A 13,562-nucleotide genomic window follows, 5' to 3' on the forward strand; every position below is an offset into this window, starting at 1 on the left:
GGCTGGGGTCAAAGGTCACAGATCTAATTAGCACTCAGTCAGAGAAGTAGTGTTGAGGTATGGGGGGGGTCATCTTTGGTGTGGAAACACAAAAGATATTGAACTTGGCTCTATTTCTTTTTAGTACAAGCCAGAATTCGCTGTAGCACAAACAATCTCATTTTCCAAACACCAAATATAACTTTATGGAATTGCTTTGCTTAACATTGCAACCCTGATCAGGGCAAGTGGTTTTTGAAAGTGGATGAATGGATGGATGCTATGCTTAAACTCCTTTGCCTGTTTTTCCATATAAAACCCTAACCCTAACCCTATTTGTGTGATAACAGAACTTTTAGCTCAGTCAGATTGTGGTTCATGGGATAGCATGGAGCCACATTGAATACCACTGCTGTATTGCCTGGGCTGTTTGTCCACAGGCTCAGTCTGACTCAGCGTACACTGACTTTGCAATGTTCTCTGCGTGTTTGTGTAGGTTTGCTCCCCAAGCCCAAAGACACATGTTTCAAGTTAATTGGTGAGTCTAAATTGCCTGTGGTGCCTGTGTGCATGTAGCTACCCTGCAATAAACTGGTGGGATAGGCTCTGGTCCACCATGACCCTGCTTTAGGATAAATGGGTAACATGAGTGAGTGAAAAAGATTTTGGTTTGGAAGGTACATTGTAATTTGTATTTTTCTGGGGATACAGATACAGGTGATTCAATAAGTTTTAACATAATATAAATAGCAACACATTTTTGGTTTACATGCACAGTAAATGGTTAAAGCAGATTCTGAAACTCACAATTATGTTCACTTTCCCACTGAACACATGGAACAATCTGATCTTCTTGCATTACACTATTAAACCGACATAATACAGTCCACTGTCTTCTGCATTTAACCTGTAACAAGGTCTTGGCCCCCTTAACAACACTGTCAAGTCACTCCTGCTAAGGTCTGCAGATGAAAGGTTCAGAGGGTCTTGTAGCCTCACAGGTGCCATGTCTCCAGAGGTGTGTTGATCTGGGAGAGCACTTCAAAGATAAAATACTGTTATGCTTTGGTTTTTCTTTGAATGGCGACCCACTTGGGATGAAATAAAATTGTTCTGGACTCTGGAAACAATAACATGCATGGTTATGTACGCAGCTGTTCAATGCTGGTTATGACGCGCTTCCAAACTACAATGCAGGCGCACAGGTGGCAGGTCTGCGGATGTTACGGACTGATAAGGCACCGAGGATAAGGTTGCAGGTCAATTCACACCTCCAGCAACATGATTATACTGTGTGAGGCTCTGCAGCCAGCTGAAGTTCCGACAGTAAGGGTGTTACTGTACACCCCAACTCCACCCCCATCATCTCTGTCCTCAAATCTCCCTCTATGTATGATCTTTTCCTGTGTGCTTCTGGTCTCTCTCCCTGTGTCTCTCCGTCAGCATGTGTTTCTGTACTGTCCAGAAACATGAACTGGAAACGGGCCTGAATTCCACCATGCTATAAAGCTATTATTAGACTAAATGCATAAAAAATCTGTCTTGCAAAGTCAATTTCACAATATTTAGTTTCAAAACGGTATAAATGGTGAGTCTAAATGACAAAAGTCACTAAGTCAATTCACATATGATACAAAATGGGTTTGCTTTTGTGGGAATCAAATGTTTGGCAAACATTCATGTGATATAAATGAATATGCCTTTGTGAACAGGATACTGACTAAAATTTCAGATTATGGTTTTTTTCTCTTGGAGGAGGAAATCAGTAATAAGTATTCCAGCCATGCTGAAAAAGTATAAGTGAAAAAGCAGTGACTGTTCTTGTTCCAGTGAAGAATCAGTGACTGGTTCCGTTCCAATGAAGATGAAGTTGTGATTAATAGTGATTAAAAGTTCTGATTGGACTGCTTCTTCACCTCTACTTAAGAAGATGTAATGATTTATTCAGTCACAGCAAAGACACACTGCTTGATATTGTATCAGTGATGAAACTGTGATGAGTCGTGATCAAGAGAAAAAACAATGACTGGCCTCATTTCAGTGAAAAAACAGTGATTTGTTAAGTTCCACTGACAAAGTGGTGATTGATTCTGTTCAAGAATGAAGTTGTGGTTTTTCACATTTCAGTGAAAAAATGATTTGTCAAGTTCCAGTGAATAAGCGGTGATTACTTAGGATGCAACGAGAATTCTATGACTGGTCCAACTCCAGTGAAAAAGCAGTGATTTGCTATGTCCCAGCACAATCAAGAAAGGGATCAGTGTAAATTGTGACTCAAATTTGTTTTGGGAGCCACATTAGAACAGAATAAATATTCAGAATAGATGCCTATGTGTGTATTTATACATGTGTATGCAGCATATGGGACAATATATCTGTACGTACTGTATGTTTTTGTGTATGTATGTAACCATTTATCTGTCTGTCTACCATCTGGCTATCCAATGCAGACATACCAGGCCTAGGGAACAATGTTAGACTCAGAGGTGAAAAGAAAAAAATGAAGAGTGAAAATTATGCAGGTGACTAACTGTGATTGAAGCTGGCATCAGCTCCTTCATGTGATGACACTTTGTGTTTGGCAAGAACAGTAATAGCCATAAAATGAGAGGCAGTACTATTAATAATACACAAACACACACACATTTTCTGAACCGCTTGCCCCATACGGGGTCGCGGGGAACCGGAGCCTACCCAGCAACACAGGGCGGAAGGCCGGAGGGGGAGGGGACACACCCAGGACGGGACGCCAGTCCGTCGCAAGGCACCCCAAGTGGGACTCGAACCCCAGACCCACCAGAGAGCAGGACCCGGTCCAACCCACTGCGCCACCACGCCCCCCTTATTAATAATACATAAATTGTATTTTCATTTTAATTTAAAACAACCTTAGGCTAAGATTAAGTTGAAATGTTGTTGTCTTAAGTAACTAGTTGTCTGAGAATGGGGTTGTACTTTAGTGTAAAAATGATATTATGTGCATTAATGTTATTACTATTTTTTAAATATTTTAACTTATATTTAACAGAAGTCTTAATCCAAAAGCATCAACAACTTCTCTGCTATAGTGAAGGATTTGCATTGACATCATAGACCTTTCTGTAAGAGACACTGTGTCTTAACTGCAAAGGCTCATCATTCTATACCAGTAGCCCTTCACTTATGACATGTGATTTACAACAAACTGGACTTCCGATGGTGGTCCCATCAATCTTACTATATTAAAGTTCTGTTGTTTTTTTAGTAACATCTAATGAGGCCCACTCTGTCTGCTGTACAATAACGTCCGCTGGCTGCACTGCCATGTGTGTTATTGTTTGGGTGTCTGTCAGTATTTGGGTGTCTAGCAATGATTGCGTTTTGTTTACAAAATTTGTGATTTGTGATTCCTTTCAAGTTATTTTCTTTTAGAATGGTTAGCAAGCTCTATGAGTTTTCTCTTACTAAAGCATTTCCTTGTACCCCCCTCTTTGTCTCTCTCCAAAGGTTTCTTTAGCTTCCTACTTCACTATACACTGGTTATAGCCGAGAAAGCCATCAGTGGATCTGCTGCCAAATATCTACGAGACTTGATCACTCACTATGCCCTAACCAGATTGCTACGCTCCCCCAACCTCTCCCCACTTGGTGCTCCCACGCACAAGAGGTCCAAAATCAAAAACACAATGGTTTTTGGGTCTGACTCTTATGTGGTGGGATGACCACCCCTATCGCTTATAACTGCTGAATCTCTCTCTGCTTTTAAAAGGAATCTCAAAACTCATCTTTCAGACTCACTTCTCCCCTGATCTCTGATGTACTTGATAAACCTGTAATATGTTATTTGTGCAATAATTAAAAAATCCTATATGCAGCTACTCATGTGATGTATATGTAGTGTATGTTTACATGGTACCGTGTGACACATTATACAAAATGATCACGTGTCTGCATCCAAATCTCTCCTTCTGTTAGTGTAATTCACTTTTAGTGTAGTTCTGTGAGATTTGCACTGCTTTGGAGAAAAGTGTCTGTTAAATGACTAAGTAAATGTATTCATACATTTATACATTATTTTTCCATATTTGTATTATTTTAACATCTGCTGAGATTAGTTTTAGTGAAAACTAATGTTATAAAATCCTAATATGCAACATACTGTAGCATTCATGAGCATTAAATGTTTAAATATCCTTAAGTGGGGGGGGCGCAGTGGGTTGGACCACGGTCCTGCTCTCTGGTGGGTCTGGGGTTCGAGTCCCGCTTGGGGTGCCTTGTAGCGGACTGGCGTCCTGTCCTGGGTGTGTCCTCTGGCCCTTCGCCCTGAGTTGCCGGGTAGGCTCCGGCCCCCCGTGACCCCGCATGGGACAAGCGGTTCTGAAAATGTGTGTGTGTATCCTTAAGTGATAAGGGGATGTTGAGGGGATTTTTGACTAACGACAGAGTCAACTTACGATGAGGTCGATGACTTTCTCTTCTGGTACTATACGAACACACCCAGAGTCCAGGTCCAGTTATTGCACTGTTCTGATTGAGTTATCTTGGTCAGAATCCTGATCAGATATGTGCCCCGTATGCCACTTGGTCGCTAGCTTGCCATTGGCTGTCATCTGGGTGAGCTCATTCTCCCGCGCTCTCCCCTTCCATGATGTCAGCCCCCATCAGAAGTCAAATTGCCCTGGACCTGGACCCACTTTAATCTCTGTGTGGTCATACTCTTAACTGAGCTCCTGCCAGCACAGAGGCTTGCTATTTGAGCTGGGATTGAAATGAGGCCTGCTAATTATACAGTAAAAGTTCAGCCTCACACAGAGTATTATGCAGAAACACACAATGTCTTGGAAAGGTAAACGTTTAAAACTAAGGAAATTAAATCTTTTGTGCAATCATCATGCAATCATCTGCAATCATTTATATGGCTATAATAAAGACTATACATAAAAACTGAGCACCAGCATTTCTGGAAAATTATTTATTTGCAGTTTCATTTCTCTCCAAGCAATTTAAGCCCACTATGAGTCTAAAATAAAAGAAAGAAGACTGTGCAGCATTACTATTGAAAAGTGACCCCTGACCCACTGTGTAAGAACAAACATCTTGAGAAATGTTTCGTTATGACCTGTGTATTAGATTCCTTTGCAGCTGAGAAATGAATAAAAGAGGCTATGAGCATAAAATGTCCAAGAAAACACTTCCCATAGATTTGTTTTGTAATACTTCTGGCCCACAATCCTCAGGCTTAGACAACACCAGTCATCTTTCAGAGCCTGGGAAAAAAAAAAAAAAAAATCACTCTTCGATTAGATCCATTAGCACATGTAAACAGGTCCTTGGCCCCATAGTGAAAACAATATAGCAGCCAATGACATGTTAAAAGAAAACACAAAACAGAAGTCTGAATTTGCTCTGACATGCTCCCACCAATGTAGGAATAAGCATAAGGCCCATCTGAGAGAAGAGAGGTCCAATCCAACAGCTGGATGCAGTTCCCACATGAGATAAATGTGTCCCAGCAGTGGAACTGGTGAAGCACAAATGAATCAAGAGCACAAGTGGGGCTCTCACTGCAGTCTAAATGTATTTCCTTATTTCCTACTAAAAAAAATGATCCACATATATACTTTATGCACTATTTAGTTACGCATTTACTCCTCAGCTGGTTTTATGACTTCTCAGTTACGTCTACTTTTATAGGTAAATGTGAAGTAACAAAAAAAATTCACTGAAGTTCGCAAAAGCGACAAAATGACACTTTTTGTCCACGGTCCGAGTCCTCATCCAGTAAGCAGCATCACAGAAATTGAAGACCTTCTTCCTGAGGATGATTCAGACAGGTAGAGCTTGACACTGGGTGTTTGAATAACCTAAGATGAGTCTGGGATGTGTCCCCGCCAGCGTGATCGGCAGTGTCTGAATCTAACGGGGTGTTTGGTTGTCTGAGGCCTGCATCTGGGAATGAAACACTTCATGTACAGCATTTCACTGGAGTGTCATACGAAACCTTCTGAAAGCAGCAAAATGGTTAACTAGGAGCAAGATTGCTGCCAAGAGATAGAAGACGTTCATCCAAAAAAACAAAAACAAGTTGCAAAAGGATTGATCTAAAGTCCACCGTAATATTCAGTCACAAATTGCTGGCAGATTTTGTTAGACCTCACAAATAGACTCCGTGTCCTCCTGAAGAGTACTTGTGCCTTGTCACGAAGCTTTTGAACAAGAACTTCTGTCTCGTTGGTTAATCTTAGGAAACTCGGAGCGCAAAACGAAACGCAAACTTGGCTGCTCTTTCTCCGCTCCCTGCTCCTGGCACAAAACCCATCGCACTCCTCCCATCACGCCTCTGACACACATAAAAGAGGCCCCAGCTCCTCCTCTTTGTAACGATGGGCTGCAGCCCGACTGCCTGCTGGGGTCCAGCAGGTGACAACGCTGGAGGAGCTCCAGGACAAACCAGCGGAGGAGAGCAGATGGGAAAATGCAAGCAAAGGGCCCTGTTTCGGAATCAGAGAAAACAAAGCACTGCAGAGAGACGGCTGACACCATATGTAATGGCATGAATGTTTTTATGGGGGTGCTGAGATTTAAGACGTTATTACGGATGTCCAGAAATCAAATCTCCGGTTTGTTTTGTTGCTTCAGTATTTAAAACCATGGGAGTGGGACCCACAAACTGCACCCGCAGTCACTGCAAAGGGACCGAACGGTGCTCGGTCTGGCAGTCACAAACCACAGCCTATTCATTCACTCGCCATTAATTGCAGTAGCAGAAAAAACATGTCTATCGTCATTTAAATACCATGTTTGTAATTATGGATTTTCGAGCTCTCTGTGTTGTGTCGTCCTTTATTTTTCTCTTTGCGACTGCTCCTTCTCTTTATTCTCTGTCTTAGGAGAGCCGTTCATGCTAGTTTCACGTTGAAGGTGGAACTACTGCACTGTTCTTGGGAGGGGGGGGGGGGGGAGTATTCTATTTTAGGCATTGTGTGTGTTCTGCTAAATTAGAATTACAGTAAAACTTGGAAATCATTCCAATATTTTCCAGACCGCGAGTGAAGCAACACCTAAATGAACATGATATTGCCAAAACCTTGCAGTATTCAGCGTGACTCTCTACCTCTATGTAAAAGTTTTACAGTCCCATTAAGTTCACCACAGCCTCATTTAGCCCGTGTTTAACTTCTAATCCACTCAGATCTCACTCCGGCCCCAGCGGCTCCGCCTCCTTCCATTCCAGTCCAATCAAATTTCACATCGGACTCAGTGACCCCCCCATCTACCATCGGTTTTGAACCACTCACGTTTCAGGGTGGCCCACATGTTACCACCCCCATCTATTCTAACCCATAGCCCTCAAAGCCATTCCGAGTGACTCCGCCTCCCACCACGTTTTTGCCACTCTGACCTCACAACAGCCGTAGCGATCCCCTTTATCTCTGTCCCACACTTTAAAGACCGTATACTGCATTGCATACCTGGAATACTTGCTCCATGTGGTTATTATGTTTTATTACAATTTATATGCAACAAGTGTTTCCCTGTGATATGATTCACGTCCTGCCTGGTACAGGCGCTATTGCCTAATGCTGCAGGAATGGTCTGGGAAGATCCTTAATGGAAAGAGAAGGGTCAGGAACTTTCCTTAATGCCACTCGCATTCTCGAAGACAAAAGGAACAAATCACTGTGCCCTAATCTCCTTCCGACAGGTGGGATGGGGGGCAGAGAGAAGGTTGCATACAAATATATACCACACACAAAATAGCTTGACCCCGTTCAACTGCTCACATGTACACTGCCCCTCCTCTTCCACTCACACATGGCATGTTCCTAGTCTGTTAGGGATTCAGTTTTTTCCGTTGTATTTCATAGCAATTGCTGTAGAGGCCTTCACTCAGCTATATATACATTTGCTAACATGAAGCCGCATGTGAAATTCCAGCACGTCTAAAGCATACAGTCCAGGATGTCTGTTTTCAGTTCCTGTGCCGCACACCATTCTCTATACTTCTCTTCCCTGTACTCTAGTGTACTTCTGAATTTTGTCCTCACACTTCGCATCATGCCATAGATAATATTAGCACTGCACAACTCCAGGGCTCTGGGTTCAGATCTAGCCCACTGTGGGTGTGCCTGTCTTGTCACAGTTGACTTTCCCTGCAAACCTGTAGACCGCCTTATTTTAATTCGCTTAATTGACGCTTTTCTCCAAAGTGAACTACAACTTTTACCCATTTTTATAGCTGGGTATTTATTTATTTTTGTAAAACTGAACAACTGTGGGTAAGTGCTGCGCTTGATGGCACTGCAGAAACAGGAGGGATTCAATTCTGTGGTATCTGTGTCCAAATGTTCAGCTCTATCCACTTTGCCACCTGCACCTTGTTCCTTCTGGGGGTAGCTTCAAATGAACATGACCCTGTTGAAACAAGTGGTTTAGGAAAATGGAAGGATGATAGCGTGAACTATTCCTTATAATCAGCATTAGACACAAAGCCAACCCCAGCATCCAGACAGAGTGGCTAAGTCCAGGCCCTCATGGCACGACCCGGTTCAGCTGAAATTGTGACATCATTTACTAGGAATTCTGTCAATAGTGATGGAGTTAGAGGGTGGCAAAGGATATCTTCTTTCTCTCAGTTTGTAATCTGACTGGAAACAATATGTATGATGTGTGTGGGCAAAATCAGAGTCCCCAAATCCCTTTTAATCCCCTGTGTGTGCAATACCCCTCCGTTGGGGCACATAATGCCACCCAGATATAATCATCCAGGGTGCCTCCCAGGCACCCAGCAGCCCACAACCGCGACACTCATAAATTGGTTATTATAGAAAGGGTCCTGCGAGCTTTGATTTTCCCCCTGGCACTGATGATGGAGACAAGCAGCTCTGGCTGCCTGGGAGCACAGCTTCTTCAGCTAATAGCAGAGCCAGCAGCTGCCTGCAGCCCCCGCAGAGAGGCTTCTGCATTCCTTGGGCCTGGAGCTCCTTGGCTGCCTATGAAAGGAATTCTGGGTGATTTAAATCAGCGGTCTGTCAATCGCTACCCCCCCACACACACAAAAAGAAAAGAACTTGCCAGAGTAGGGAAACAATTACAGTGGCCTGAGCAAACTGATAACAGTCAAAGGCCCGGTATACACACATTAGTGACTCTCTTCAAGCCTTGAATAGCAGACATGGTAAGTAATGGCACAAGAATGCTTCAGTTCTAGTTCTGTTACTCTTTTTAACTATTTTTCTCTTCATAATTTGCCGCACAATATTTTTATTTAGAATCACCTCAGCTAATGCAATATTAATTTGAAAACATTACAGTCAGAAGCAGTCTCTTTTTTCCCAAGTTTGCAATAACCTGGTCTATGGAATGAAGAAGGAGGTTGCCCAAAAGGAGACCACTGACCAACATGAACTTCTCTTTGTGCAGGTTTTTTGCTTCATGGTTTAGAGCAGCTGACGGTGGTTAGTTCAGGCAGTGGTTCAAGCTACTCTACCTGGATCTGAAGGTTACCAGTTCAAATGTCACCTGTAGCTTTTGTACCCTTGAACAAGGTCCTTGCTGCTCCAGTAAAAATGATCTAGCTGGGTAAATAGTTCTAGGTATCTTAACATTGTAAGTCTCTTTGGAGAAAAGTGTCAGCTAAATATATAAAGTTTTGCATCATTCATAATTTTTTGCTGTGCCAGATTTACATCTCTACCATTATTTATATGAACCACACTCGATACGTTCATACTTGGGTTTCCCCATGATTAGTAGAGATGGGTCTGTTTCACAGAAACCCCATATCCTTATTTACATTGGTCCACTATGAACATTTTTTTGGCAGCAGGAATGTAATAATCAATTATATCAGCCCACAGTATCAGTGCAGTCTGATTCAGTAGAGTACGAGCACTTCTGTTGCATCAGTAGCGACTGAGGTCTGAGCCAACCAAAGCATTTGGCACGTTTTCTTTAGCCGATCAAAGCACTCTGTGCATTCATCATACAGCAGCGCTCAGTTCCCAGACTATTATGAACGCTCTAATAAGGTGTGCAATGCATTGAAGTCTCCCAGTTAAGCAGAAAAGTGTACTAGTTGGTGGACCTGCTGGGATCACATGTGCCGTGGGATGAGCGCTGAGAGGCTCTCTCCGAGAGGGGGTTCATGCTCCGTCAGCCTCCCTGCTTCGACAGACAGGGACAGCTGAATCTCCTGGCAGCCGCTCAAGGCTATAGTTCCGAATGAGACACGGTGGTGTGCTCAACAAAGAGGGTATTTGGGCATGTGGAAATGGGGGTTTGTTTCAGTGGCATCCAAAGCGTAACAAAGTGTTGTAACAATATCACTTCAAGTGCTTTCAGGCTGACTCTCTGGAATGAGAGGCTTGGGTTCTGAATGAAACAGCAATTATAATCTAGTTCCTCAGTCCAGTAATGGGAAATTAAAAATCCCAGGCTGAAGAGCTGTGAAAATATAGGGCAATGACTTATTACAAAGAACAGAGAGTTGTTTTCCACACAAAGAACTACAGGGACAAATGATTGTGTGGTGAGAGCTGCTCTGGACTGGAACAAAAAGCTGCGCAAACAATTAGTGCAGAGTATGCTTTCCCTGCTCGAACCGCCCATAGTTTGCACAGTCACGCTTGCAATAGTTCTGTCAGGAGAGCTTTCCTCATTCTTTCTGAAGAGGGCAATAGTTTTGTGAGAACTCTTTTAGGGGACACTTCTGAGGGAACATTGCAGTGAATACAGCTCACAGCAGGGGTGGAAAGAGGTCAAGTCCTTATCCAAGTGTATACTTGGTGGTTTTCCTGGGCGAAAGGGGGTCCCAAACTGCACTGGTCCTGTTCGGTGGTAACACGAATGATCACAGCCTTCCCCCATGCGTGTACGTTTCTGCCCTTCTCTTGTCACACTGGCTCAGTTGCCACTCCAACTTGTTTCCGATATTAATATGCCATTATTACATGTGACTGGAGGGGGTGCGGTGATGCAGTGGGTTGGACCGGATCCTGCTCTCCGGTGGGTCTGGGGTTCGAGTCCCGCTTGGGGTGCCTTGCGACGGACTGGCGTCCCGTCCTGGGTGTGTCCCCTCCCCCTTCGGCCTTACGCCCTGTGTTGCTGGGTTAGGCTCCGGTTCCCTGTGACCCCGTATGGGATGAGTGGTTCGGAAAGTGTGTGTGTACATGCGACTGTGTGTCCCTCATATAGTACTATGCAAATAAAGGAATACAGTGATTTGCATCACCATCATGTCTGCTGTAAACAGGGTTAATTATATGTTTGCTACACGTTACACATTTGCAAAAAATGCCAACATACTTTTTGAAATGAATACTAAATGTTAACTTTTCCTTACTCACTATCAATCATACCACTTGTCCTAAGGCAGGGTCTAAACACCACGAAGGTTAGGGTGCGAGGCTAGGCAAGATACAAACTGGACAGGACGCCAGTTTGTTCTGAGGTATCCGTACACATTTACCTGCTATGAGCGATATAGAGTCAGCAATTCACATAAAACACACATCTTTGAGAGGAATCGCACAACGCACATGGGGAATAGATGCAAGCTCCGCGCAGACTGGACAGAGAGTCGAACCCAGAGCTCAGGAGCATTGAGGCACTAGCGCTCCCCACAATGCCATAGCGCTGACCTGCCGTCTTCGTCGTTAATAATGCAGTACATAGCTAGCGCTTTACATTTAGTAACCGCCAAGAAAAAATGCGGAAAAGCGGCTGAAATAGTCGAACGTGGGATAACAAGTGATATTTAGCTTATGCGCTAGGAAAGAATGCGTATGGAAGTGTCCTGACCTCACATTTGGCACCCGGTACTCTTCACCGCAGCCTTTTCCTTTGTAGGCGCAATCAACAAAGGGCCGAAAACACGGGCCAGCTCTCCTGCCCACTTTCTCTATCAAAGGATTACCTCACACAAGACAAACACATGCAGAGACGCTCTCATTCTTTGACAAATAGTCTAAATATTTCCCCGTATTAATCAGGCCTCTGCATTGTTGCGTGCTGACATAAGCGCACAGAATGCTGGTCTCATTTCACGTCTCCTGCCAGATGCTTTTTAATCTCTCGAGTCTAAGCTCCTCAGGCAGAAAATGTCTCTCACCCAAGAAACACTTTTAATAAGGCCTGTTTTCGTGACTCAGTGTGACACGAGGCACAGAAACAGTTTCGTTGCTGTCATCTCGTTTGTCCAGGAATGGTTGCACTGAGCTCTTCGGTTTAAGGCTTGAACTCTTAATCTGAGGCTGTCTGAGGGGTACGATCCTTTGCGTTACTCTGGTTGTGGCATTTCGTATGTACGTACTTCCTTAGTTGTTTGAAACAGCTAGAGATTGGTACCTTCAGCAGCGGTCGTGATTTTTAACTGCGGTTTGTCACCTTCCATTTTGGAAAAGGAAGCACCTGTGTTATTATTTCACAATTTTTCACAAGCGTGGCTCACTGTATTTTTGTGAGGAGGACGTTTTGGTGAGAAAAACAGGCAGCGAAGCAGAAAAGCCTGCGAGCTTCATTCAAAGGTTTGCCTTCTATCAAAATTCACATTCTTGCTCCCCTTTTCTTTCATTAACACATTTGTGAGTGTTGTGAGTGTTGCTGCCACATTCCGAAACACTGAAGAAATTGCAGGAAATTGTAGTGCAAAATTAATTTCAGGATGTATTAGGGAAAGATCCTTAACCTTCTGGCCATTTATTTTTTTCTATTTTATACAGCTGTATAAAATATGGGGATTTTCCAGTTTTATATTAACACTGACTGGATGAAAACTGTCAGCAGCAGTAATCAAAAAGTCTTTCTCAAGAATAATAAGAGCAACAGTGGCAGCACAGTGAATCAGGATCATATTTACACTTGGAAAGTGGAAATTATGTACAAATAGTTATGCGCACTCTCAAAAACCCTCAGAACAAACAACACAAAATGCTACTGCTTCCTCTTGTGGTGTGACCGGTAGGGAACCACAGCCACAGACCAGACATATCCTGGTTCTTAGGTAAATGCTCTTGGAAACGATGGTGAGGACAGCGGCAAGGTTAAAAAAACAAAGCGAACCCCGAAAAAGCTTTGCCGGGACATTAACAAGGACTACTAGACAGAAAGCAGCAAAAACCTACGAGCCCGTGCTCCTAGTATCAGGCGAATGCGCCACGGCTGTCCTTTTTAATCAAACACTTTGCTTGCTGACATTCATCTTGCCACCCAGGCCATCGCTGGTTAACTGCATGACTCAGTCCTTCGGCATTCTGGGCAACAGAGTGGAGGACCTGGGGCTGAACCTTTTTTCTGTTGCTCTGTTACAGCTGATTAAATAGACGTTTTCATGAGCCCAATTTTAGAAAGAAGGTATTACCGTGCTGGAAGGAAGCAGAGTATGATACAATGCGCGTACAAAGACGTTTCTAAAGCCACGAGCTCCTGCATCTGCCACCTTTTGTTGCGGTGCCTTGTCTTGCCTTTTCTTATACTGAAATTAATACACCCTAATGTGTGTTTTGAGTTGGCAGCTTTATGTATACTTTTATTATAATACATGGACTGTGTTCACCGCAAGGCGCTTGGCTTTAGATGGAACTGTAATGCAAAAAAATCATCAC

This window comes from Scleropages formosus, chromosome 1 (assembly GCF_900964775.1).
Source record: "Scleropages formosus chromosome 1, fSclFor1.1, whole genome shotgun sequence".
Classification (NCBI taxonomy): Eukaryota; Metazoa; Chordata; class Actinopteri; order Osteoglossiformes; family Osteoglossidae; genus Scleropages; species Scleropages formosus.